At 43.2% G+C, this 27207-nt stretch overlaps 1 long non-coding RNA gene across 2 annotated transcripts in view; it reads left to right on the top strand.

Moving 5' to 3' along the window:
- Window positions 1–25996, top strand: part of LOC309353390 — an 84005-nt gene extending 58009 nt beyond the window's left edge. Inside the window, exons 7-9 of one of the 2 annotated variants that reach the window (XR_014161782.1) lie at window positions 8565–8738; window positions 12302–12423; window positions 24784–25996. This is a non-coding gene — a long non-coding RNA (uncharacterized lncRNA). The remainder of the gene's footprint in view (window positions 1–8564; window positions 8739–12301; window positions 12424–24783) is intronic. The other variant, XR_014161783.1, reaches the window with a different exon arrangement.
- Window positions 25997–27207: the final 1211 nt, after the last annotated feature.

Below are 27207 nucleotides of genomic sequence, written 5' to 3'. Positions count from 1 at the left end.
AGTTTACTTTGAGTTCTGAATAAATTCCACAGAGTTCAGCAAGATGCACCACCTTGTAAGTGTTGGCAGGATTACAGCCTTACTAAGATTGAACAGATTCTGACAACAGGAATTAAGGAGTTGAACCTGCCTGAAGCCAATACTTCCTAATATGCAAAACCAGACCAGCTGCATATTAAATATAAACAGAGAAGGTGTTCATCTTCATGATCATTGCCTTTTTCAAAATGGTATATGGATCATATTCTATTCACTGATTTCCAGAAGTCTTATGGTTTTGTTGCTACCATTAGAGCATGAGAGTATTGGGTATCAAACTACATCAAATTCTAGGCTGAATACTCCCACCTGCTGGTTCAGCTCAATCTCCACAATGCTTTTTAGCACTTTTAGGTGTCAATACATTAAGCATGCTGGATTTTTTTAAACACAGGTTCAGGTTTTTAAAAAAGGCTTCCCCACATTATTTATTTCAGTTGCAGTCTTTTATGAAACTTATACCCCATATCAGTAAAAAAGAAGCACAATGCACCAAAATACATGTTAACTATTACAAGTAAATTCTGGCACAGCTCTACTGTGTTGGACAGAGTCCAAATTTAGAGTCAGAGCAAATGTATTCTTTGATGAGGCTTGATTTAATGAAATGGCTGCAGTTTATTTTAAGAGTGAACGTAATCTATAAACATTAAAAATGAAAAGTTGAAAACACTCTGCTGCAGATGGGGCTGCCACCACTTCTCCGAAGATGCTGAGGGTTTGTAGGATGGCACTGAAGTCTGGAGGATCTGTAAAATCTTGGACTTCATTTCATTGACATTTCATTGAAGGAAGATTCATTCTGGCATGGCCTGGATTCAGCCATGAGAACAAAAGTCAATATACCTTTTTGCCATTTTGTCCAGGAAATTTTACTGTTCTTAGTGAGATAAGCCGTTTAAAAAAATCAAAGTGACACACCATCTTATGACACCATCTAAAGAAATATAGTTGTTTCTCATGGGTGTCATTAATGTTCTCCCCTAAAAACGATAGTTTTGCAAGCTGCATTAAAATTTTATCAATTTAAAGCAGAGTTACTAATGAAATAGTTTGGGGAATTTCATAGAGTAAGGCTGTTTCTCTTTCCTCCCATGCTTTTTTTCTACAAACACAATCTGAGAGATAACAGCTTTGCTTACTCCTTGTTTGGATTGATTGAACCTTTCTAGTGAGTTCTTACCAATTCCCAGTAAAAAGAAAGCTGTTGCTTGGGATTAATGTTTTTAATAAAACAACCCCCTCAAACATCTAATTGCAATGATTCAAAGTGAAAGTCACTAACAAATCATTTACACACACATTATCTATAATGTCTACTGGGTTCTGTGTAGCTGTAAATAGACATGGTCATTATGTTCCATGAATGTTCCTACAAAAGAGCGTGGGTGTTCCTTAAAATCAACTGCATCACAAAAGAACACAGAATGAAAGCAGTTTTTAAACAGAAGTGCCTCTCCTGCATGCAAAAAGGATGCCGCAACATCCTTATAACAACATTTATATAACGCAGTAACATTAGCCACAATCCAAAGATGCGCAAAACTACAGTTTATTATGCTCGGCGAGACCTTAGGCTTATTGTTTTCAAACCACAACATGCCACAAAGCAAGCTGCTTTTGCAGCTAAGACTTCTTACTCTTTCGGGCATTTGGGGTCAGCCATTCAAAAGGAGAAAAGCCAACAATTTAACTAAAATAGCCTAAGCCTCATGTGTGGCTGCAGCTATGTTTTTGGATCTTCGCCATGGCAGCTGTGAAATGCATCACAAAGTACCATAACATATCTTGATTGCATTATGCTGGTTGTGGTATAGCCTCTCTGTTAGCCATGAAAACATCCTTGAGAATCAGGATTATGTTCATATGCAGAAGGTGTTTAAGGTTGCTGAATGAAGAACACCTAACAGGAAGTCAGGGTCAGTGAGTTAAAACACACCTCTGAGTTAAAACACAACTAGTTCAGAATCCAGTCACACAAATCTCTTGTTTAATAAATTTTATCCAGATCATTGTCTTAAATCACGGCCCTTGTCATTCATTTGCTTAGAGTAAATAAAGTGTTTTACTGCACTTGCAGAAAAAACAACACAAAAAAGAAACACCAACCATTAATATTTATTGGTGTTTAGCAATCATGCCACAACGTATATAAAATTTATTTTGAAAATGCTTTCTAAGCATTTCAGGTTTTGTCGCATATTCTTCTGGAGAGGTGTAGTAATGCCTGCCATTAAGTGGGTTGTTAATTATGTTGTTTTCTTCGCCAAACCTCTCTTCCCCCTTCTGCTCATGAGATTATGGATAGGAGCTAAATACTTTATTATGAACATATATTACCTCACAAGCTCTTTTAGATTTATTGCCATAATTGCAATCCCTAAGGATATGTTAATCTGCAATAAAGTTTACCTCGTTTATCCTTCCAAAACATTCTTGTAGTGATAGGTAATTTTTCCATTTTCTATATAGGATATGAATAGTTAGTTGCCCAGAGCCAAAGGGCTGAAGCCCAACCAAAAGGTATAGTACCTCACCTTATTTGGCTTGCATAGCCTGAAGCAGCTCCCATATACCAAATAGTTTATTCACCACAGGCAGCAGAAGGTCCTCTCCCTCTTCCCGTCAGCTTCCTTATTAGTCCCTACTCTTTCCATAGCTCTTCAAGAGACACTTTGTCCTTGTGATTTGCAGCCCAGTGAAACCTACCTTCAGGATGTATAATTGGAATGGACTAATACTTGACAGATATAAGACATGGAGAAGATATGGTCCATTTTGACGGATGGGCAGGGCCATGGCTTGGAAGTGAGAGCTGGACCATAAAGAAGGCTGATTGCCGAAGAATTGATGCTATTGAATTATGGTGCTGTAGGAGACTCTTGAGAGTCCCATGGACTGCAAGAAGATCAAACCTCTCCATTCTTAAGGAAATCAGCCCTGAGTGCTCACTAGAAGGACAGATCGTGAAGCTGAGGCTCCAATAATTTGGCCACCTCATGAGAAGAGAAGACTCCCTGGAAAAGACCCTGATGTTGGGAAAGATGGAGGGCACAAGGAAAAGGGGACGACAGAGGACAAGATGGTTGGACAGTGTTCTCGAAGCTACCAGCATGAGTTTGACCAAACTGCGGGAGGCAGTGGAAGACAGGAGTGCCTGGCGTGCTCTGGTCCATGGGGTTATGAAGAGTCAGACACGACTAAACAACAAAAAGACACGGAGAAGATGCGGTCCATTTTGACGGATGGGCAGGGCCATTGCTTGGGTGTTGGAAGCACAGTTTTATGATGGTTTTGCTCCTACCCGCATGACTGGTACCGGAGACTCACACCTACATCTTGGTAGCTTAGTTGCCAGATGACTCGAGACACTATTTTGTCCACAGTGCTATTTTACATCTACATAAAACCATTGGGAACAATCATCAGGAGGTGTGGGACACAGTGTCATCAGTATACTATTGACTCTCAGCTCTACTCTTCTATTAAACATAAGGAGAGGCTGTGCATAAGCTGAACCACTGCACTTTATGGAGTAGATATGGGTCAATTAACTGAAGCTGAATCCTGCTAGGACACTGTGGGCAAGTGGTTCCCAGGTTCAAGAATTGGGGGATCTGCCTGCTCTAGATGGTGTTGCACTCCCTCTGAAAAAAAAAACCAGATAAGCAATTGGGGGGGGGGTTCTTGGAGCCATCTTTGTCCATGTAGACTCAGGTGGCCTCTGTAGTAAAAGACACCTATCAACAGCTTTGGCTGGTCCATCCATTGCACCCCTTACTGGGCAGAGATCATTTGACCATTGTGGCACATACACGGGTACCTTCACCTCATGTGTGTTTGTTTTTGGCATGTCGCTCCATGATGGAAAAAATGGTGGGATAAAAATGAATTAAATAAGAAATAAACAAACTTGAGTGAACCTAAAATAGTTCCCTAAAATAGCACCTAAAATAGTTTCTGTTTTTTTTCAGAAATTGCTCTCCCTCTTCTCTGAAAAAACACAGATGGGATCGCAGGAGCTATTTTAGGTATACTCAAGTTTATTTATTTCTTATTTAATTCATTTTTATCCCACCATTTTTTCCATCATGGAACAACATCTTACCAGGTTTTGGTATCATGAGTTAACAGGGCTTAGATTGGTGGGGGAAATATGATTAGTTTTCTAATTAGAGGAAATCTTATTACTATTCCCATTCCAAATATGCAAGTAGTTTTCAGCAGGGAACAAATCTGTATGTCTTTTATGAATGCATAACTCATTTTTTTTATTTCAAACACCACTTAGACACTTTTATGAGTCAAACGCCATTAAAACAGCTCAGATTCCCTCATTTATCTCTGCATTTATTTATTTTTTAAAAAGTTTGCCTTTGCGAACTGGAAATGAAAAATCCTCCCTTAGCATTTCTAATCATATGAAGAAAGAGCTTATCAGATTCAATAACAGAATAGTTCCATTGCTTTTCTGCAGAAAAAACACAAACAGGCCATTTAATTATCAAATTAGTGAGAAGCTTGTTGAGTAATAATGGATAAAATGTTAGAACATAAAATAGCTAGAGAAAGTTATAAATGCTAGCAGTTTTGTCTGTTTTGTAAATGGATATACGGACCTTATTTTAGAGATGTGTTGCACTAAAAATTAATGAGATTTACACAGTAAAGAAAAACGAGTCTTACTATATATTATTACAGTGGTATGACCGCAGTATATCTGTGCTCATATTGTATCACAGAAATAGCATGTGCAAGTAAACTACCTACAAGGTTCCATCTCTCATATGAATCTACCTGAGTCTTAAGACTGGCATGAGAGTCCCTGCTTCATGTCCCACCACAATTGGATATATGGTGAGAGGGTAGGTAAAAACAGGGGAGCAGCATTGTTTAGATCAGAGGTCGGCAACCTGCGGCTCCGGAGCCGCATGTGGCTCCTTTAAACCTTTGCTGCGGCTCCGGGGCGCCTCTTCCCTCATGGTGCAGGGAGCGAAGAAGAAGAGGAGGGCGGCGGCAGGAAGGCGCGCCAGGGCGCAGCGGCGGTTCTCCCTTCAGGTGGACACTGTTGCCACTGCCACCGCTGGCACCTGCCACACACGGGCGCGTCCACAAGCAGGCGCGCTCCCTTTCGCCGTCGGTCGCAGCAGCCCGCCCGCCCTCAGGCCCCGCGCGCTGCGCCGCTTGACGTTGAGAGCCGCCCACCCAGGCCACGCTCTCCTCAGCCCCGCACGCGAGGCACCTGAGGCGAGGGAGAGAGCGCACACACGCTCGAGGGAAATGGCGGGGTGGGGTTTGTGCGTGTGTGCATAGCCGCCGACTCCATGGGGCCTGAGGGGGCCCGAGCCCCCTCAAAAATTCGTTTGGGGGGGCTCTGCCCCCCAATACTTGTTTGTTCCCTCCCCTCTGCCCCTCCTCCGGCCTCCCACCCCTATGTGTCTCTTTGCTGGGCCGGTTCTCTGCCTGCCCTCCGGTGCGACGGGGGAAGGAGGTGGTCAATTCTGCTGCTGTTGGAAACTGGCCGGGATGGGGAAGGGGGGAGCTCCTTCCCTCCTCCGCATCCCTCCGTGTAACTGTAGCCTGCCCAAAGAGCGCTTGCACAATGCAGCTGCCGCCGCTTCACCCCGGGCCAAGTGCTGCTCGGCTCCCACACAACAGCGCTCTCCTTTTCCCGCCACGCCGGCCTGCGCAGTTGCAAAGCGGCACAAGTCGCTGCGCACTTCCCAAACTTTGCAGCCGCTGCTCCAAAAAGGCGTGCAACAAGGCAGCGCGGCCGTTGTGGAGGTGGATGCGCCGATGGGGCAGTCAGGCGCCCCACCACCACCAAAAAATTCCCCTCCTGCCCTGGATAGCCAGCAACCTCCCTCCCTCCCCTCCTGTCCACACATGAAAAGCGAAGCAGCAGCATCAGTTCCCTGGATCCACCGTACTAGCAGGAAGCAGGTGCGTGCAAAAAAAGCGCAAATCGCACAGTGGGCCCCCCCCAATATTTTTTATAAGTAGGCGCCCGTGTGTGTGTGTGTGTGTGAGAGAGAGAGAGAGGGAGGGAGGGGTGGCGGTGGTGCTTCGGGATCCTTTTCTGTGCCTTGCTTCTGAGTGGCCGCCGAGTTGAGGGAGGAGGGGGTCCAGAGGTAGCCAGCAGGAGAGGCGGGGGAGCACGAGAGCAATTGCAGAGGGAGGGGGAGCTGTTACGCACCAAAATCCTGCATGCGGGATTTCCCCGTTCTCTCGTGCCTATGCAATTCCTGCCCTTCTCCCTTCCCCCTCGAGATTTGCTGCAGAGACAAGCAAATGAAGAAGAAAGGGAAGAGTATTAGCTGACATGTCCCCTGGTCCCATGGAAAGCACCACAGATTCCTTTGCTTACCAGCTCTTTTTATTTTAAGTTGGCTTCAAACCTGTAATTGTGTAGGTGTATGTTTGTATACATATACACACATAAATATTCATATCTCTTCCCTCTCACCTTCCTTTCACCCAGTTTCTCTGGCACTGGTTTATAAATGCTGCTATGTAGAAATGATGAGAAAGTTGCACCAGCAGAAGGAATGGATATGTGCTTTTAGTAAAAAGAGAGGGAGTTGAACTGCAGGGAGGGACAGACACTTTTCTATGTATTAATTTGTATAATGCCCTCTATGCACATGGTGCTTTGCAAAAAATGGATATGAGAGGTACCATTCCCCTCTTTGCTATCTGAAATAGACTCAGGGAAAAGAGAGAGAATGGGGAAGGGGAAGAATGTGTGGTTATTTACATTTGGCTTGTTTTGCGGCTCCCAGTTGTTGTTTTTTCTTCGAAAACGGGTCCAAGTGGCTCTTTTTGTCTTAAAGGTTGCAGACCCCTGGTTTAGATGATTCATTTATGGCCACTCCCTTCAGGACTGCATAGAGTCCCATACAACAGGGCAGGAGGAATCCCTATTACAATTAAACATGGGTGGCGCTGTGGGTTAAACCACAGAGCCTAGGACTTGCTGATCAGAAGGTCGGCGGTTCGAATCCCCGCGCCAGGGTGAGCTTCTGTTGCTCAATCCCTTCTCCTGCCAACCTAGCAGTTCAAAAGCACATCAAAGTGCAAGTAGATAAATAGGTACCGCTCCACGTGGGAAGGTAAACGGCATTTCCGTGCGTTGCTCTGGTTCTCCAGAAATGGCTTAGTCCTGCTGGCCACATGACCCGGAAGCTGTACGCCGGCTCCCTTGGCCAATAAAGCGAGATGAGCGCCGCAACCCCAGAGTTGGCCACGACTGGACCTAATGGTCAGGGGTCCCATTACCTTTACCTATTGTTGTATCACATCACTTGACGCCTGCACTGATTCCTGACGTGCTAGGAGAGTATTTTTCCGATACCATACAGGGGATTCCTGCTTAGTGCCCAGAATCCAAAGGTTAATTATTATCTATCTTCCTGGGGCCTACACCCCCCCCTTCAAGCTGTCATGGAAAGAACAGTCTATTGAGACATAATTGATTATGCAGGGGGACCCATATTGAGAGGAACAGAAAATGAAACCTAGGTCAGCAGAATGTATCTCCTGCCATGTGTCCATGGGAGACTAAAAGACTTGCAAATTTGCACACCCTGAACAGAGAAGTTGGGGTCACAGCTGTCAACTTTCCCCTTTTTTAAAAGGAAATTCCCTTATTCCGAATAGGATTCCTCGCAAGAAAAGGGAAAAGTTGACAGCTAGGGTTGGGGTTCCTCAACCCTTCCTGCCCAAACCCTCACAATGTGACATATCAGGATCACCACCAATCAAGACTTCACCCTCCAATTTCTCTGAAAGGAAAAGCCATACACACTAAAAACCTCCACCAGTGGGAGTTTGGATCTAAGATAGAAGCAATAGTTAAGGATTTTGGTCCCTATTTTCCCTTCAAGAATATATAATCCCCCTCAAGATCTCTCTTGACCCTGAACAGGAAAGGTGCATCAATAATTGCAGCCACATCAATAATTACACTTCTTGAGAAGCTGAGAAATCCTCCCCAAAGTATCTGTGAGCCAGCAAGCGTGTCGGCCTATTATGGTGTGTTGATCAGGAACTGTGTCTCTTTATAGGATCACATAGCCCCGCCCCAATACCATGACATAAAATAAAGGAAATAAAAGTATCCTCCCTCCCCCAAAAATTCTTCAATTAATATTTTAGTGATACTATTCTGATATGCGAGTTTCTCTGCAAGAATTTTTTTGCTAAATTGCATCTTACCATGAGTTCACTGTGCAGTTTTAAGGCAGATTTTCAGGGAAATGCTTCTTTGAGCTTGGTAACCACAAAAAAGAAAATCAGAATTTCTTCATGCATTCATCTTAAGGTTGTTGGACATTCACCAAAGTGAAAGCCCACCTATGTACACTAGAGTGGCACTATTCACCTCCTGTTGACTAGGTGCCCACTGTGTGCCCAACAAAGTGAATGCTACTGTTTTAACATCTCAAAACATAAATACAATCCTTATATGCACTGCCTTCATATCTCTGATAATTCTTTGATCGGTTCTTCTTTCTTGCTTTAAGCGACAACATCTTACCCTGAGGAAAGCTAACTGATCTGCCAACTCTTCCATTTAGTAATTAAATTCAGAATGTTTGTTTGAAAAGGAAGAATGAACCAAGTGGTTTTGTGGCTGATAATATACAAGAGAGAGAAAGGCAGATGGCATGATGAGCCAATGATGGGAAAACATGGAGGTGAGAGAAAACTGCGGTCATTGGAGAGATGAAGACTGACATGTCCATTACCAAAGTCTGGGCTAGTTTTGACAGTACAGTGGTTTTTCGGTTTTTGCGTCGCTTCGCTAGACGATTTTCCCTATGGGCTTGCTTCGCAAGAAGAAAGCCCATAGGGAAATCTCCGGGGACCTCTTTTAAATGCTGGTGGTGGGGAGCAAAGCCTTTCCCCCCCCCTTGGGCCTTGAGAAGAGGTCCAGGAAGGCCGGCGGGGGCCGAAAGGCTTTGCTCCCCACCGCCAGCATTTTAAAAGCGGTCCGGGATAGCAGGGAAGCGCTTCCCGCTATCCCGGACGGCTTTTGAAGGCAGACGGGGGGGAGCAAAGACTTTCGCCCCCCGCTGGCCTTCAGAAGAGGTCCTGGACCTAAGGCCGGCGGGGGGCGAAAGTCTTTGCTCCCCCCTGCCTGCCTTCCCGGGAGAGCAGAGAAACACGCTGCGATTCTCCACTCTCCCGGACGGCTTTTGAAGGCAGGTGGGGGGGAGCAAAGACTTTTGCCCCCCGCCGGCCTTCAGAAGAGGTCAAGGACCTCTTCTGAAGACCGGCGGGAGGCGAAAGTCTTTGCTCCCCCCCGCCTGCCTTCCCGGGGGCATTTTAAGATTGCCAGCATTTTAAGATTGCCCGGGACAGCGGAGAAGTCTCCGCTGTCCCGGGAAGGCAGGCGGGGTGGAAGCAAAGACTTTCGCCCCCCGCCGGCCTTGAGAAGAGGTCGGGGGACAGACTGTCCCCGGACCTGGTCTGAAGGCGGTTTCCATAGGAACGCATTGATTGATTTTCAATGCATTCCTATGGGAAACCGTGCTTCGCAAGACGAAAAACTCGCAAGACAAAAAGACTTGCGGAACGAATTAATTTCGTCTTGTGAGGCACCACTGTATGAAGATTTAGTATGACAAATGAATGGGTGGGGTGGGGGTAGAAAAATGGACCTGACTTTAAAATGCAGCTATCTGAGGGAAAGAATTTAACCTTAAAAAAATGCTATAACTAACAATGAAGTCACTAAGCTAAATGCTGCAGGACCAGCACACGCCAGGGATGTGGAATCTGTTGTCTTCCAGATGTTATCAGATTCCAGCTCCCATCAGTCCCAGCCAGTGCAGCTTGCAGTCAGGGATGACAGGAGATGGAGTCCAACATTCATCTGAAAAGCCACAGGTTCCTCACGCCTGCTTTAATTTGTAGATACTGAAGGTGTCTGAAGCACCTGTTTACACTGGACTGAACCCTAACAGTCTAATCCTAACCATGTCAGGGGTGCGGGTGTTGGGGCTGACCTTTAAAGCCCTAAACGGCCTCGGTCCAGTATACCTGAAGGAGCGTCTCAACCCCCATCATTCTGCCCAGAAGCTGAGGTCCAGCGCCGAGGGCCTTCTGGCGGTTCCCTCATTGTGAGAAGCAAAGCTACAGGGAACCAGGCAGAGGGCCTTCTTGGTAGTGGCGCCCGCCCTGTGGAACGCCCTTCCAGCAGATGTCAAAGCGCTAAACAACTACCTGACATTCAGAAGACATCTTAAGGCAGCCCTGTTCAGGGAAGTTTTTAACGTGTGATATTTTACTGTATTTTTGGTTTCTATGGAAGCCGCCCAGAGTGGCTGGGGAGGCCCAGCCAGATGGGCGGGGTATAAATAATAAATTATTATTATTATTATTATTATTACTAGGACTTGCCGATCAGAAGGTCGGCGGTTCGAATCCCCGTGACAGGGTGAGCTCCCATTGCTCGGTCCCTGCTCCTGCCAACCTAGCAGTTCGAAAGCACGTCAAAGTGCTTCCGGCGGGAAGGTAAATGGCGTTTCTGTGCACTGCTCTGGTTTGCCAGAAGCTGCTTAGTCCTGCTGGCCACTTGACCCGGAAGCTGTACACCGGCTCCCTCAGCCAGTAAAGCGAGATGAGCACCGCAACCCCAGAGTCGGCCATGACTGGACCTAATGGTCAGGGGTCCCTTTACCTTTACTTTTTAACCATGTCTACTCAAAAGTAAGTCCTATTGATATTAATGGGGCTTTGTCCCAGTTAAGAGTAATGCTATATGTATTTATTTGGTAGTCTCATGCAACTCAATGAGACTTACTTATGAACAGACATGGTTAGGATTGAGCTGTTAGCTGAGATCTAGCCTGTTATTCAGGTTGGGATAGCAGCTCCTTGGACTAGCTTCAGACACTATTTCATGGGTAGATAAGATGATGATGTAAGCTGCATGACCCTCTGTAACATCAAGAGTTCTTGGGTTCTCTATTCTAAGGTATGTGGGCTTGTAAATTAAATCAGGACTCCAGATCCTGACAGGAAGACTTCACAGTTCAATCATGACCTGTGTAGGGCACAAGAGGATGGGATTTCATTCTTATTTAGGCATATAAAATAGAGCTAAACGGTACTTGATTGTGAAGACAAGCCTTTTCTGAAACTTGTAGTCACAACCTTAAGAAATATTGCTAAGTTCCTTAAATATTTGATCAGCCCATTACACCTTGGGGGGGACCCCACATTACTACTGAGACAGATAATGGCAATATGTTTTGGTTTAATTATCACAGAGCATAGAAGTCTCTTTAAGAAATGTCAGTGACCCTAAAGAAATGATATCAATTCAACACGTAGGATGATCTCCAGCAGTGTTTCTCTGCGGGGAGCTATCAGAAAGGAAAGAGCTAATGTGCTTATATCACTTGCCTAGTGTGAGCCATTTGCAGTATACGGTAACTCTCTGGAATACAGGCAGTAGGAACATACAGGTCCTATGAAAGTCATTTAAATGAAAACCCTTGTTTGCTGTGTGATTCACCATGGACACCAATACCTTACACCAATACCCTCCACACCTTACAATTTCTCCCATACGTGCATACAAATGCTTTGTTTTGATTTGTAGCCTAAAGAAGATATCATAAATGACAAACTGGAACCGTGTGTATATATTTTATAGATTAGGAATGTCAGATTTAATAGTGGGATTTGATGTACACATTCCTGAGGCTCTGTTCGACAGTAATGCAATTAAACATTGCAACAAAGTAGTAAAGTTTTATAGGCAGTAGCAAATAAATTTCCTTTTTAAAGGCCAAAGGCATTGCAGGGAGAAATTCAGTTCTGAAAAACAAGTTTGGTTAGGAATTTGGCAATATTATTTTCTTTAGGAAGAGAATGCTCACTTTTGAGCAAAACAGGATGGGAAAACAGAAATTAAATTAGAGCAGGGTTTCCAAACTTGGGTCTTCAGCTGTTTTTGGACTACAACTCCCACAATCCCTAGCTAGCAGGACCAGTGGTCAGGGATGATGGGAATTGTAGTCCAAAAACAGCTGGCGACCCAAGTTTGGGAAATCCTGAATTAAGAGTATTGTAGTGGTCTGTTAATATTAGAAATATTTCTAAATCACAATGAACATCACAACAGTACCACAGTGGGAAGGGCACAGAGAGAAGAAATGCCTTGGTGCATCTGCAGCAGCAGAACTGGACACCTTCATCTGCTTCAGCTGGAACAAAACATGTCTCTGTCTCATATCGGTCTCTACAGCCACAGCAGGCACTGCAACTGCCCAGCAGTTTGACTTTACCCCCAAAGGCGCACTCCTCCATTGTCTCCTAAAACAGATGGTTGCCAACAGCGATACTGTATACAGCAACAAAATAAAACAAGTAAGAACTCATCCTTCTAGGAAAGCCTGTAAAAACAAATAAGTTTTTAGCATCTGATGAAATGCACACAGCGTTGCAGCCTGTCAATGAGTTTTGGCAGGTAGTGTGTTCCACAGGGCAGGTGTTTCTGTCTTGAAGGATCTAGTCCAAGCTACCATGGAGCAAACCTCCAGCACATGTGGCCCCCTCTAGAAGGGCCCTTCTAGGTTTCCACAGCTATCAGCAGGTATATAGGGAATATCCTCCTCCCAAGTTGTTTTGCTAACTGTAAAACCTTAAATTTGGTCTCAAAGCATATTGGCAGCTCATTCATCTTGTTTCAGCCATAATTTACAATTGTGGATGGTTCCAGGTTTGTTAATCTATGTTCCTTTGGTGCAGAGATCAGAGGGAGAGATGCCTTATACAGAACCAGACTACTGGTTTATGTAACTCAGAGCAGGATTTCAGACAAGGGCCTCTCCCAGTCCTACCAGGAGATGCCAGGACCTGAACCTGGAACCTTCTGCATGCAAAGCAGATGGTCTGCTGCTGAGCTGCAGCCCCTCCCCAGCACTCAGTCAGTTTCATAGACTTCTGTCTCTATCGCCTTAGTAATTCCTCCATGTTTCAACATGTCCATTATAGAAGTGACAGTCCTGTGACAGCTCTGACCGCTCTCAATTAAAAATGACATTGATGGAGTTCTTCTATAACTGAATGTGTCTTTCTTATTATATCAATGTATATTTTCATAAAGTGTGTTAAAAAGTGACATAGTCATTGATGGAGGCAGCAGGGAAAAGCCAATCCACAAAGATTTCTCTCACCAGAGCAACTGTGTGTCATGTTTTCTGAATGCTGAAATATATACCAGTACTATTTTGGCAAACAGTGCTATTTTGGTAAACAGTATTATTTTAGTAAATAATAAATACAAAGCTATAGTATTAATAGTATGACTTCGTGTTACCTAAATTCTACCAGAAATATTGCCTACCCCTGTTTGGACCTTCATTTGTCTAAATTCCCTGAATTTTACTGGTTTTACAGTATACTTCCCTTTAATGGTGTTCTTTATTTTTAAGTTGCACACTGCTTAGATTTATTTAAAAATATCTCTAATAGTAAACACTTTAATTAGACCAACCATCAAAACTTAGAAACAAGGTAAAATACAAAAAATATTAATATTATTAGCATTTACACATCCATGTGTTAAGTCAAACTGTAGCCCTCCAGATGTTGTTTATTAATGTAAGTGCTGCGTAATGCCAAATTAGGATACAAAGTAGTTTACAAGTAGTGCTTCTTCAGCATTGTTGTTGGACTACAACTCCCATCTTCCATGGCCATTGGCCATCGTGACTGGAAGGCCACAGCAACCTCTGGAGGGCCACAGGTTTCCCACCTGCAGTTTAAGTCACATGGTGCCTACTGTAAAGCCCCATTTCTTCTACTTCACAAAGGCTAAACTAATTGCTATTTCTTTTACTATCAAGACTGTCTTTTCATAATCATTGTTGTTGTTGTTTAGTCCTTTAGTCGTGTCTGACTCTTCGTGACCCCATGGACCAGAGCACGCCAGGCACTCCTGTCTTTCACTGCCTCCCGCAGTTTGGTCAAACTCATGCTGGTAGCTTTGAGAACACTGTCCAACCATCTCGTCCTCTGTCGTCCCCTTCTCCTTGTGCCCTCCATCTTTCCCAACATCAGGGTCTTTTCCAGGGAGTCTTCTCTTCTCATGAGGTGGCCAAAGGATCTGTCCTTCCACTGAGCACTCAAGGCTGATTTCCTTAAGAATGGACAGGTTTGATCTTCTTGCAGTCCATGGGACTCTCAAGAGTCTCCTCCAACACCATAGAATATAGAGCCTATTTTCTGTCATCACAAAAACAGGACAGTTGTTCCACCTGCTTTTTACTGGAAGGCCCATCTTCTGTTCTAATGCTTTAGGATTCCCCCCTAAAAAGGACTATATTGGGGTGCTACTCTTAAACAGGGTTTTAGAGGTGGTTTGTGCCACTGACTCTATGGAAAGGGGTTCAAGTCCCTGCACCCCAGAACCTTGGGGTCCCCAGTAATGAAAAAGTTTGTTTCAGAGTATTGTGCACCTGGCTTGATGCCTCTGACCTATAGGAAGAGGATTTTAACTGTTGGACACTTCTCTGAAACGTAAGTAAACTTCAGGAGTACCTGAAGATTGACTACCACTGCTTCTACATCTGTCCATCTTTTAGTCAGAGGCAGCAGAAACATGAATTATTAAATATTAACTTCCTCATAAAGGAACAGAATAAAAATTAAAAGCCAATTCATTGCCAGTAAAAAGAAGAAGTGACTATCATTTATTAGTAGAAGTTTTGTGGTATAGGGTATTTTATTAATTGACTCAGAGCTGGAAAGGCAGTTGCAGCCTGGGAAGATTGCAAGTATAATTGCAGTAATAATTAGTTTCAAAGACTTTTGCTACTGAGCTGAACAGTAAGTTGAGTTGTTTAATAGTCTGATGGCAAATATACATAACAACAATGATCTTTCAACTCAAATGTTCATAGTACTTGGAACTGTAAAAAATATCCCTGAACAAGAAGAAAAATCCACATTCTGCACTCAAAGTATCCCAAAATTTTGTGCCAATGAAAACTAATAAATTATGTGATCTGAATTAGACATATTATTGAGCATATTTTTGTTTTGATTTATTTGCATAATTGACTCTGCTTCCATGAAGGAAATAACATATTCCACAGAAGATCAACAGCAACATCTAAAGCCTCTGAGACTCTGGATGCCTGCTGACCACCACCTGAATAAACCGATAGCCTTGGTTTTATCTCCAATCCCCCTTTCCAATTTAATTCCTTCCCCTCTCTCCCTCCTTCTGTCTCACACAGTAGTCTAACTGGTCTGAACTTTTATGATGGAAGTTCAAAACCATTAAGAAGTTAGGCTCATCATTTAAATACATACTATACTAGGTACCTGAACTACCTGGACCAGAGATGCCACTGATTCACAAAACACTTTTACTGGCATCAGATTCCCATAAATGTGTAGGGCATCACAGCACCTTTGTCTCCTTCAGAACCATACAATTTAGGTGACCACAGATGTTCTGCAAGAGGCTAGTATTCTCAGGCCATCTTTTCTGCAAAGAACTCAACACATTCTCTAAAACCCAAGACTCTACAGAAGTAGCTAAATTGTTACTAGGAGAGTTAGATTGACTCTTTGATTTGATTTTATATTCTGTTTGTGTGATCTGTTTCCTCCTTTCCCCCCAATAAATGTCATATATACTGAAATTTCACTGTTCTGAAAAGTGTTTCCCCTGGAATTTCTCCTTAAAATCTTCCCCAGATGCTAAGCTGCATAGTTCTTAAACTACTTCTTGTGTTCTAATGGAATTTCACAAGTTTTGTTTAAAGCCTGAATTCTCAGGCTTTGGGAAAGTAAATCTACAGCTCCTTTGCTATTTTTTCCAGAAGTAGGCTGGATGGAGGGATCCTTGGCAGTTTGGCTTAGAAACCCCTCCCCCAACAACTGGAGTGCTTTTGTCATGCTAAACATAATCTGCCTGGTGACACTTTATCTTGATAGTGGGGACAAAAAGGCAAGTCCACCAGGAGAAAACAATTCCCACCATCACCCCAGCAAGCGACCAGAAACAAAGAGTAAAAAGCAGAGCAAAGCACCAAATAAGCAATTGTAGCTGGCTAGAAGCTTAGTCACTGATGCAATGTAAGTAAATGTTTTGGAACTCATCTCTGCACCCACAAGACTACAAGCCTGGATAGTAGAAAACCCTGTATCCAATACAAATACTATATTTGCAATTGTCAAAGTTTATGGAAGACTCCTCGTGTTTAATAATTTAATTCAATCCTTTCAGTAATGCAGGGATCCAAAGCAAGAGAGGGTTTTTTAAAAAAATTACTATTTGAAACAAAAAAAACTACCTGTTTTAAAAGCTGTTTTTAATACTGTACCTGATAAACCCAAATCCTAAGATTTCCAACATTGACTGAATGCAATATTATTTGCATTATTATCTAAGTGTTTAAAAAACCTTGGTAAGCATCCTTCCCCCTGTTTTTTTACAAAAAGAGTGAAGCAGAAAATTTGCAGCCTTGTTGCCTGGGTAGTTCAGTAACCGCTGATGAGCACAGCCATTAAAAAGTAAATAAAATAAAAAGATTCCAACACTATTGCAAATCAGTTCTTGGTTCTTTTATTCCTCAAGAGGCAGCCGAGCTGCTTATTCCAACTAGAGAACAAAAGAAATGGAGGTATTGCATATTCTCTTGCTGCAAACAACTTACTTAACAGCCCAGGGGGAGAGAAAGGAAATATCCTTTTATAGCTCTGTTCCACTGATAGCTGTTTCCCTTCCTTCTGACAGCAACAACCGCTCCTTAGAACATTACAGAACTAAGGATAAAATCTCAAATGAGACATGGCACAAAATAGCAGCTTACCCCACATCTCAACTTCGTTTTATAGGTGAGCAGCGCTGCAGTGAACACAAATTTCTAGCACAGGGATGGGGGATCTATGGCTCAAATGTTGCTGTACCTCAGCTCCCATCATCCCTAGCCACTGGCCATGCTGGCTGGGACTGATGGGAATTGGAGTCCATTGACATCAGGGCTAAATGGAGGGGCCATGGCTCAGTGTCAGACCATCTCCTTTGCATTCAGAAGGTCCCAGGCTCAACCCCCGGCATCTCTGGGTAAGGCTCTAGAAGAGAATCCCTGTCTGAAACTATAGAGAGCTGCTGCCAGTCATTGTAGACAATATGAGATGGAAGGACCAGAGGGCATGACTCCGGGAAAGGCAGCTTTGTATTGCTACAGTTCCACCTTTAACATGGCACAAAATGGGCTTCATCCAGAAAAAAAAACATGTCATGCTTAAATCTCATTGGAATATGTGAGACCCATTAGTCATGATGGTTGATTGATGGGTTCATTTCAAGGACGTAATCTTGACAACCTTTTGCTAGATTTGAATTGATAATCCCAATGGCAGCCACCTCTACCTATGTACCTGTTCTCTTTCTAGAGTTCTCAGATCCCCACCTGCTGAATTTATCAGCAAGGGATCCACTAGTTTTCATCAGAACATTTGTATCCTTCAGCACCACCCCAGAGCATAGACTTATAATGCTATTCATCACTAGATGGGGGAAATCAGTGAAAATCAGGTGCCTTGTCTCGCACAAGTGGAAGCACTTTCTACTAGTGCAAATCATTAATGGATACAACCCCAAAACATTTTGCTGTTTGCTTAAACCCCCGCCCCCAACTTTATCTACATTGTTACCTTAAGGATTCTGACACGCACCTTAACAGGCATTATGCAAACTTCAAAATAAATGTACTTTATGAAGCTGCTTGAGTAATTCCACCTTGCTGTTTCTTGTCTTTTTAGAGTGTTCATTTCCCTGCTGGCCTCCATAATTATTACAAGCTTTTCTTATTTTAATTCCCCTTGTCTTACTGCTAGAGGCCTTTGTCACCTGCTAGAAGGAGCGAGGAGGGTCAGCTGAGAGTTCATTCAGTTATCACGTCTGTTTCATTATGCTTCTTTAGTCTGAAAGCATCCAGGAGTTCTGTCTGTATATTTGTTATAATTATCATCCTGACAACATCTTCTTGGTGCAAGGGCTAAGGCAGCCTCTTCAGAAAATGTCTCCAAGGCAGCTTTGCCTCACAGGAAGACCTTGCTAATTAAAAAGTGACAGTCTTCTCCATCTCCCTGAAAGTAGCTTGTGTCTCATCCCCCGCTTCCATTCTCTTCTTTTAGCTCGTTCCAGATAATTGAAAAATTAATTGAACTTATTAAAAAATAAAACATCTGGGTTACGGGTCAGGAATTGCAGCAGCCTTTGTAAGTGATCATTACAGCACTCAGCGGCACTTAAAAATAGTAACATCTACTTCTCTTAGATCATTAGGCCCCTTTAGTGGTCAGGAGAAACCTTTGAGTACGTATACAATAAATTGTGGCCCAACAAACCTGTTGAAACCATTGAATGATTTGCAGGGTTGCACGAAGGACACCATGGCTGGAGGGAGAGGGCTATCCTCCCACGAGATCTCAGAGCCTCTTCATCTTTCAAAGCCTAGTGAGATCTTGGGGATGGACAGGCCGGTGGACACGCCACCATTTTAAGAGGACATGTCACCATTCCACCTAGGCTTCAGGATATAGATAATAAGGGGGACCTCCCCTTAACAGGTCCTGAAGGGTAAAGAGCTCTTGGCCTTAGTTCAGGGGGACTGTGCTTGCCAGTCGCCATCTCAAGTCATCAGTGGTCTCAGTGGTCTTGCACCACACTGGGTCCTCAGTGCTGGTTAACTCCCTATATAATGCCCAAGCAGATGTGTGAAGATGAAGGTCAGACTTCAAGACTGCAATTAATCGCATAGCTATAAAAGCTTGTTACATTTGTTTATTTTGAAGTATGTAAAAAGGGTAATTTGAAAAACCTTCCAAGTTTTGCTTGCTATTTTGAGTTGAAAGTTACTCACAGTAACACTCACCAGTGGGGATGCAGACAGGTGATAACTGACCTTGTCAGTTGGAAATAACTTTGTCTCTTTCTTGGAACGTTTAACTTGCAGATACAGTCAATTACCTTATGGTAATGGTTGCTTCAAGGATTTTATTGCTTGGCTCCCTTGGAACGAAACACATATATTAGCCTAATTTAGGAGTGCTTTGTCTGAAGTTCCCGTGCTCTCTGTGTGCAGAATTATTGCAGCCTTAACTTTTTATTCAGACTGCAAATTCACTACAATTCCTTTTTTTAAAAAGAAAGAATGGAAACGGAGTGGATTTCTGCATTGAAACATGAACTGCTGCACTTATCACATCACTCTGAAATAGTGTTCATTCTTTCTGAAAGTGAGGACAAAATCAAGACAGAGAAGGTTACTTGGAAACATTAACTGTAAGCATCCTACAGTAGACCTCTAATGTCTTCACTTACGGCTATTAGAAAACATTCGTATTTCAGATTTTGTAGCTTTAGGGAACACTTCTAAGGAACACCAACAAGCCTGACAGTCATGAAACTCCTGCTTATACAGGGTGTGGAATGTTGACTGGGCCTGTTGGGCTTCACTGTGAGGATGATCTTTAGGTTCTATCCCCAACATCTCCAGGGATTGGGAAAGACTCTTATCTGAAACACTGGAGAGAGACTGCCAGTCAGTGTCAGTAATACTGAGCTAGATGGACCAACAGTCTGACTTAGTATAAGGCAGTTTCCTATGTTGCTGCTTTCCCTGTTCCTGGAGGGGAAGACCAGCAATAGGATGCAAATTGTATTTCAAGAAAACTTATATGCCATTGCCAACCATCTCATTGGTAATAAGCTTCTGAGGAAAATGTTTCTGGGCTTTCCAGAACCCAGTTTGAAACCAGTATCCTAGAAGAAATCTGACTCATTTTGAGGGAAGAAAATGGTGAGGTAAAAGTAGAAATATTACAACAACATTTCCTATTCCCCTTAATAATGGAATATATATGGATGCCAGATATTCAATTGGTATTTCTCTGCTGGCGGAAGACATCAGTCGCAAAATGAGAAGGGGGGCAATTTTCTGAGATTGTCTTTCCTTCTTGCAGTCCCCCAGCATCCAAATCTTCTCCAGAGTGCTGGAAGATCCTCTAAAGCAGAGGGTATCTGGGGTGGGGGTGGGCAGGAGTCACCAAAAATGGCTTTTCTTCCTGTTCAACTGATGGACACCTCCCATCAGTTAAGGGACACCAGATGGATACACCCACAATGGCCAAGTCCTGGTCCTACAGTTCACATGCAGCAGAATGAGGTGGGAAAACAGTGGTGGAATTCTGAAATGAGAGAATAGGATGCACCACTTTGGACTGCAGGTGTGGGGGAGAAATCACTTTTTAAAACACTCCTCTAGGGTTCTGTAAATATCACTTTACTCCAGCTCCCATCATCCCCAATCTGCATGACTAATGGTTGGGGGTGATGGAGGTTGTAGTCTGACAATCTCTGGAAGGCACCAGGTTAGGGAAGGTTGCACTGAAATGTGGACATTCTCTATAATTCCTGTTTACATGGTTGAGGCAGACCAGGGTCAAACTAAACAGGTTTGCTTCTGTCATAGTAACATTGGCTCTTAATTTTACAGCCATTAGGAAGTATGCTGGTCACTACTAATTACAGAGTTTACAAAATAATGAGTCTAGAGAACACTGACAGTAAACTCAAAGGATTTGTTTTCTTACTGGGAGGGGCAGAGGAATCTACATTTGGGATAATCATTATGATAAGTGCAACATTTTTGGAGGCTTTGCAAAAATCAATGGCTACTGTTCACTTTATCTGACTGGATGAAATGGTCACAGCAGCAATTGAATTAGAAGGAAAGCAATTGTCTTCAATTATTAAGGATCAGAGTACATATAATTCATATCAGTACAAGATGCTTCTTTACCTGAAGTCCAAGGAAAGGAAGCAAAAAACAAAAAGGAATGGGAGGAATTAATGCAGAAGAAAGACAGAAAGCATTTGGCAAAGTATGTGGAATATCAGTGAATACGTGGAACTCCAAGCCAAGGTTGCACTCGGTTATGGTGCAATCCTCTGCATGTTTACCCAGAAGTAAATCCTACTGTGTTCAATAGGGCTTACTCCCATGCAAGTGCATAGGACTGAAGCCTTGCAGAGCACTCCTTGGCGTATTCATGCAGTAGTAAGCTCTACTGCAGGCATAGGCAAACTCGGCCCTCCAGATGTTTTGAGACTACAATTCCCATCATCGCTGGTCAATAGTCCTGTTAGCTAGGGATGATGGGAGTTGTATTCCCAAAACATCTGGAGGGCCGAGTTTGCCTATACCTGCTCTACTGTGTCCAGTGGGGCTTACTGATTTTAACCAGGCAACCCTCATTTCTGTTAGAGGGCATCATTGAAGCAATAAATTGTGATGGCTTACTGTTTCATACATTCCATCCCTATTCTGTGTTTGTCTGAAGAAACCACAAGAACTGAATATATAACAACTGCCTGTTTTCCCCCTAATAAAAAGAGCATGTGCTGCATCTTGCTGGAAAAATAAAAATAAAAGCAACCACTGGGTTGGATCTAACTTGATTTCAATGCATCTACTCCAGGTAGGACTAAGTCTGGACACAGCCCAAAAGCTGTATCTTGATTATTTTTCAAAATGCAAATTGAAGTCTTGCTTCAAATTTAGAAAGGTGCTGGAAAATTTGAGGAAATATAATTAACTAACAAACATATCCTGTGCTCTCTTCTTTATTTAGTAGAAAAAAAATATTGAGGTGCCAGTACTCATACCTTGCTACAAGAATGGCTGCCATGGGCAGTCAAAAACAGAATAAGATGTGGTGATATTTTGCACCAGTGAGTCCCATCCCATTCAGGGTCAACTTGTTTTTAATACAGAATTTTAAATTGTAACCCAACCAGGGACCTGTTGGTGAAGGGTGGGTACTATTATTACTACAGTACTAATATTATTTCATTATCGCATGCATTTATTTGTCCTAATCGACAGAGCTATTTCAACAACATTTCACCGAAAAGGGTGCATTTGAGTAACTGACACAAAACATGTCAAAGGTTTTCCCCTGAATCTATGCAACTTTCCACTGGAACCAGTGGAATGTAGATGCCTGCTCTTCATCCATATCACAGGTCCACATTTTCCCTTTTCCTAACATTAGTCTTGCAACGACTGAAGAGTGGCAATTTCCCTGTGGAAAAAAATGTTATGATAGAATTATTCTCAGGTGTTCCCTTAAGAGAAGCCGCAGCAAGAGAAAAATGGCAAAGAGAAGTGGCAATTTAGAAGCAACTTCCAGTAGGACCACAACATGTCTAGGACTAAAACATTTTTATCGTACTTTTATTGTACTTTTGGGGTTGAGTGTTTGGAGGAGGCTTGTGGGCGTGTGGAAGCAATTCCCTGCTAAGAGGCAGAAAAAGCTTGTGTTGAAAAAGAGATTTAAAAATGCTTCAGTAGAGAACTGCTTTCACTCCATTAAAAGAAAAAAAGAATTATGGATGTTTATTTACATTTATATTGTGTTTTTCTTGCATATTGTTCATTTTCTTGCTTTGCAGATAATGAACAATTCTATACATATGTTTTCTAGCTGAGAACAGTCTACCCTCCGTGATTAGAACTGCCACTGTCATTTGTAAACCTAAAAGAGAAAGTTATTCACTGAAATCCCCAAACTATAGACAACCCCTCCAAGTCTTTTAACAGCCTGGGACCAGTTTACTTGAGAGATTGCCCCTGCCTATTCACAGTCCTTGCCATATTAAACACCTGCTGAAAACTTTGTTTCATCAAGTCATCCTAGTCACATAATTTAGTAATGTACATTTGCTTTCAGAAGTTTTAGCTGGTTTCATATTTTGCTTTACTGATAATTATTTTATGTACACTCTTTTTTTAAAAGGTGTTGCTGATTTTTATCTTTTTTGCTAATTTCATTATGTGCACCACTTAGAGATTTTTCTGGGTATGTGATCTATATATATTTTCTAAGTAAATACTTTGCTCTCACACTTAGAAGCAATGGCTCTCGATTACATTTTTCTCCTCTTGTCCTGGGCTTTCAATCCCTCATCCCTCATGTTACCTGATCAATTCTGCTGCCTGTAAAGCATAGGGTAATTGATTTAATTTGGAAGAACATTGAGGATTTTAGAGTGGGGGTGAAGCCATGTGTACTCTGTAAAGAAAAAAATGAGACAGGGTGAAGGAGGATCAGGATCAGGGAGGAGATATAAAGACAAATAGAAAGTCAGGCTGGGTAGCAGTCACATATGGATGGCAAGCGATGAAAAGGCAAAGAGAAAGAGAAAAAGCACCAACTCGCCCAAATTTCACCATCCTCCAGTTTGTCCAGATGTTACCACAGTCCAGCATTAGCCTTACTGCAGAACCTAGTTAAGACATTCCAGAACGACCTCCATGGTACATTTCCATGAATGCATCCAAGAGCAGTGTTTCCCAACCTTGGGCCTCGCGCTGTTTTTGAACTACAATTCCCATCATCCCTGACCACTGGTCTTGCTAGCTAGGGATTATGGGAGTTGTAGTCCAAAAACAGCGCGAGGCCCAAGGTTGGGAAACACTGATATAGAGTACGGATAGGGAACTTGTGACCCTCAAGCTGCTGTTGTACTCCAATGCCCATTGGCTGTAGCCACCATGGCCGATGGGCAGTTGTGGCGTTTGCCCTCCTAGGTGTGTAACATCATACTGGGTTCATAAGGAAAGGGTTAACCAATTGTAAAATGACTAACCAATAGGAACCCAAGGGGAGGAGTTAGAGTTGTTAAGAAGTCAGTCTGGAGTTCGTGAAGAGACAGAGAGGATAAGTCTGTGCGTTGGGCTAGTCTGATGTGAGAGCATGTGAGAATTTCTTAAGAGGAGTCAGTCAAACAGTTGAGATAATCAGTCAGAAGGTATTAGGAAGGCATAGGCCAGTAAAGGAACTAAAGTTAAGATACTGACAGGAATATTATCTGAGAAACCATAAACTTGCTAATGCTTATAAAATAAACTTGTTTATTTGGTTCAATTTTAACAACTGTCTGGACTCAGTGTTTTACCCAAGAGTAATGGGTTGGTGGCAGTGGGGAAGCAAGCACAGTGGTGGCACAGGGATCAATAGACCGTTAAACGTCCGGGGACCCTGTGTGATCGCCGCAGCGGGGATGATGGGAGTTGTAGTCCAACAAGATCTAGAGGGTCACAGGCTCCCCATCTCTAGTGTAGAGGAAGTAATGCTTGGTTCAGCATGACACACGGACAGTCACCGCTTCCTGTCCACAATCCATATGAATGTTATGGATTGAAAAGAAAGGGACATCATGCCCCAAGTGAATCCCTGGGAAATGGTGGCTAAAAATACATAACAATGGGTCAAGAGGGTGGCTACTTTCATGCAGCTTTCTCTAGCAGCCTTTCTCAACCTGTGGGTTCTCAGATGTTGAACTACAACTCCCATCAGCCCTAGCTAGCAAGGCCAGAGCTCAGGGATGATGGGAGTTGTAGTCCAACAACAACTGGGGGGACCCACAGGTTGAGAACTGCTGCTCTGTGGGAAAGCTCCGCATGGAGAGTTTTAAAATCATAGAAGCGAATGAAAAAGAAGAAGAAGGTGCCTTAAACCAGGTCAGTTTATTGTCAACTGTGCCTGGCTGCTGCTAGCCAGCATCTCGGACAGAATATTTTCCCCATCACCTGGAAACATTGGCCCCAGAACTACACAGTACCCTCCCTAGTGTCACATAGTCTCTCTTGCCTGGCCCACATAGATGAGGCAGCTCATGGCTGGTTTGTATTGCAGAAATCATATGAAGGCGTCATCATGCAGTGGTTTGGAGAAGATTGCATGCTGCTGCAAACTACCCTAAACAGAAGTAGCATGGGCATCTAAATGCAATGAAACCAGGATGTCATCAGATAATGATGGGCTGAGAACCAATTCTTGCAAAAGAGTTGTGGTAAGTTGTCTTTCCACGTGCCGTTTTATAAATAAGGTCTATGAGACTCACTGTAACGTGCTCCTGTATCACGCATCAGGCTAGTTCTTGGGACTTGTTTACATCCTGCATCACACTTGTGAGCTATTGTGTCCCCTATTCATCCAAAGGGATAGCTTGCATTTTCTTCCCCAGCTCCCCCTTCTTTCTCATGCCTACATACACAGAGAATAAAAACTGCTTTGAGAGAAAATGTCATACAACTGCAGTGTATGAAAGGTCATTACATGAATTACAAATCAGCTTATGCTGAATTTTCCACTTTAAATGCTGGCAAGGAAGTTCGTCTTCTTTCCTTTTCTTTCTTTGCACTCTATTACGGTGCTTTTTTGCCCATTCTGCAAAGAATGGGCAGCAGATTCCTTCTTGGACTCATACATATGAGTACATTTTTGTGCTTCTTATGAAACCAGCACAAACTGGTATGGGGCAGGTACATATTTCAATTTCTGCTTCTCATTTGTCCAATTTGAAGGTCAGTTCTCCACATTCCCACACCAGCTTGCAATTTCTTTTTTTAAAGTCCTCATGAAAATTCACCAGCATTTTAGTGTGCTTTTCTCCTAATAAACACATTTCTGCATGCAATTTTGCCTAGCCTGCACATTTTGGCATATTTCCCCTAACACAAAACATTTTTTGTACATTTATTTTCATTAATCTGTGAATTGTAATGCAACATTTTATCTTGGTATTTGCATATTTGCACACATTACTTAGCTTGAGAATTAGAGAAAATTTGAATTTTGAAGGATGGCTACATCTCAGTTTGTATACTGCTTTAGAAAGTGCCAAATTAGTTTTGCCTTTAAATGTAAACTGAATTGAGCTGGTGATATGTGGTAACTCACAGGACAGAACGAAACTTTCCATTCCTACAAATAAGTCCAATTAAACCCCTGAGCCCAGAGATCTGGGTCCACCTGCAGACCAAAGTGAACAAATGCTCACAGCTTAGTTATACAGATTTTTTTCTTCCAGAAGTGAGCTCAAAGGGATTTACTCCCTGGTAAGTGTGCTGTGAGGGACGCAGGTGGCGCTGTGGGTTAAAGCCTCAGTGCCTAGGACTTGCCGATCGAAAGGTCGGCGGTTCGAATCCCTGCGGCGGGGTGCGCTCCTGCTGCTCGGTCCCAGCGCCTGCCCACCTAGCAGTTCGAAAGCACCCCTGGGTGCAAGTAGATAAATAGGGACCGCTTACCAGCGGGAAGGTAAACGGCGTTTCCGTGTGCGGCTCTGGCTCGCCAGATGCAGCTTTGTCACGCTGGCCACGTGACCCGGAAGTGTCTCCGGACAGCGCTGGCCCCTGGCCTCTTAAGTGAGATGGGCGCACAACCCCAGAGTCTGTCAAGACTGGCCCGTACGGGCAGGGGTACCTTTACCTTTACTAAGTGTGCTGTGGGTTGAACAACAGAGCCTAGGACTTGCCGATCAGAAGGTCGGTGGTTCAAATCCCCGCGATGGGGTGAGCTCCCATTGCTCAGTCCCTGCTCCTGCCAACCTAGCAGTTCAAAAGCACATCAAAGTGCAAGTAGATAAATAGGTACCGCTCCGGCGGGAAGGTAAACAGTGTTTCTGTGTGCTGCTCTGGTTTGCCAGAAGCGGCTTAGTCATGCTAGCCACATGACCCGGAAGCTGTACGCCGGCTCCCTCGGCCAATAAAGCGAGATGAGCGCCGCAACCCCAGAGTCGGTCATGACTGGACCTAATGGTCAGGGGTCCCTTTACCTTTACTAAGTGTGCATAAGGTTGCAGCTTGGCTTATATGTAGAAATGGATGTGGAGGGGGAAAGAAATTTAGTGAATACAGAAAGCTTCCTTTTGTCATATTTGTACCTCCCTTTCAGGGCAACAGAAAATCCCTTTTTTTGGATAAATCACTGAATGCCACCTACTGAATTTGCTGAGTATTCTGCAGTTGTAAACACTATTGACAAATACTGAATTGCTTAATGATAAATTAGCAGTGTTTGGCACCTGCAGAATGGTAATGTATAGCACTAATGCAATGTCTAGACAGCTAAAGGAAAATGTGTTCCACAAATTGCAACAGAAATTATGGAGATAATTAACCTATGTTTAGTTCCACCACACATCAAGAATGATGCTGTTCTAGGCATTCTTTTCTTAGCATTTGGTAAGAAATGTCAGCCTTTTGCCTCCCTATTCAAGTGATGTGTTTCTTACATTTCTCTAGCATTCAGGCCACACAGGTGTGTGAAGTCACTGGT

This window comes from Podarcis melisellensis (assembly GCF_964234715.1).
Source record: "Podarcis melisellensis genome assembly, chromosome: 12".
NCBI classification, from domain to species: Eukaryota; Metazoa; Chordata; class Lepidosauria; order Squamata; family Lacertidae; genus Podarcis; species Podarcis melisellensis.
Note: the sequence above shows the minus strand (reverse complement) of the source record. Positions and strands in the feature narration are given on the sequence as shown.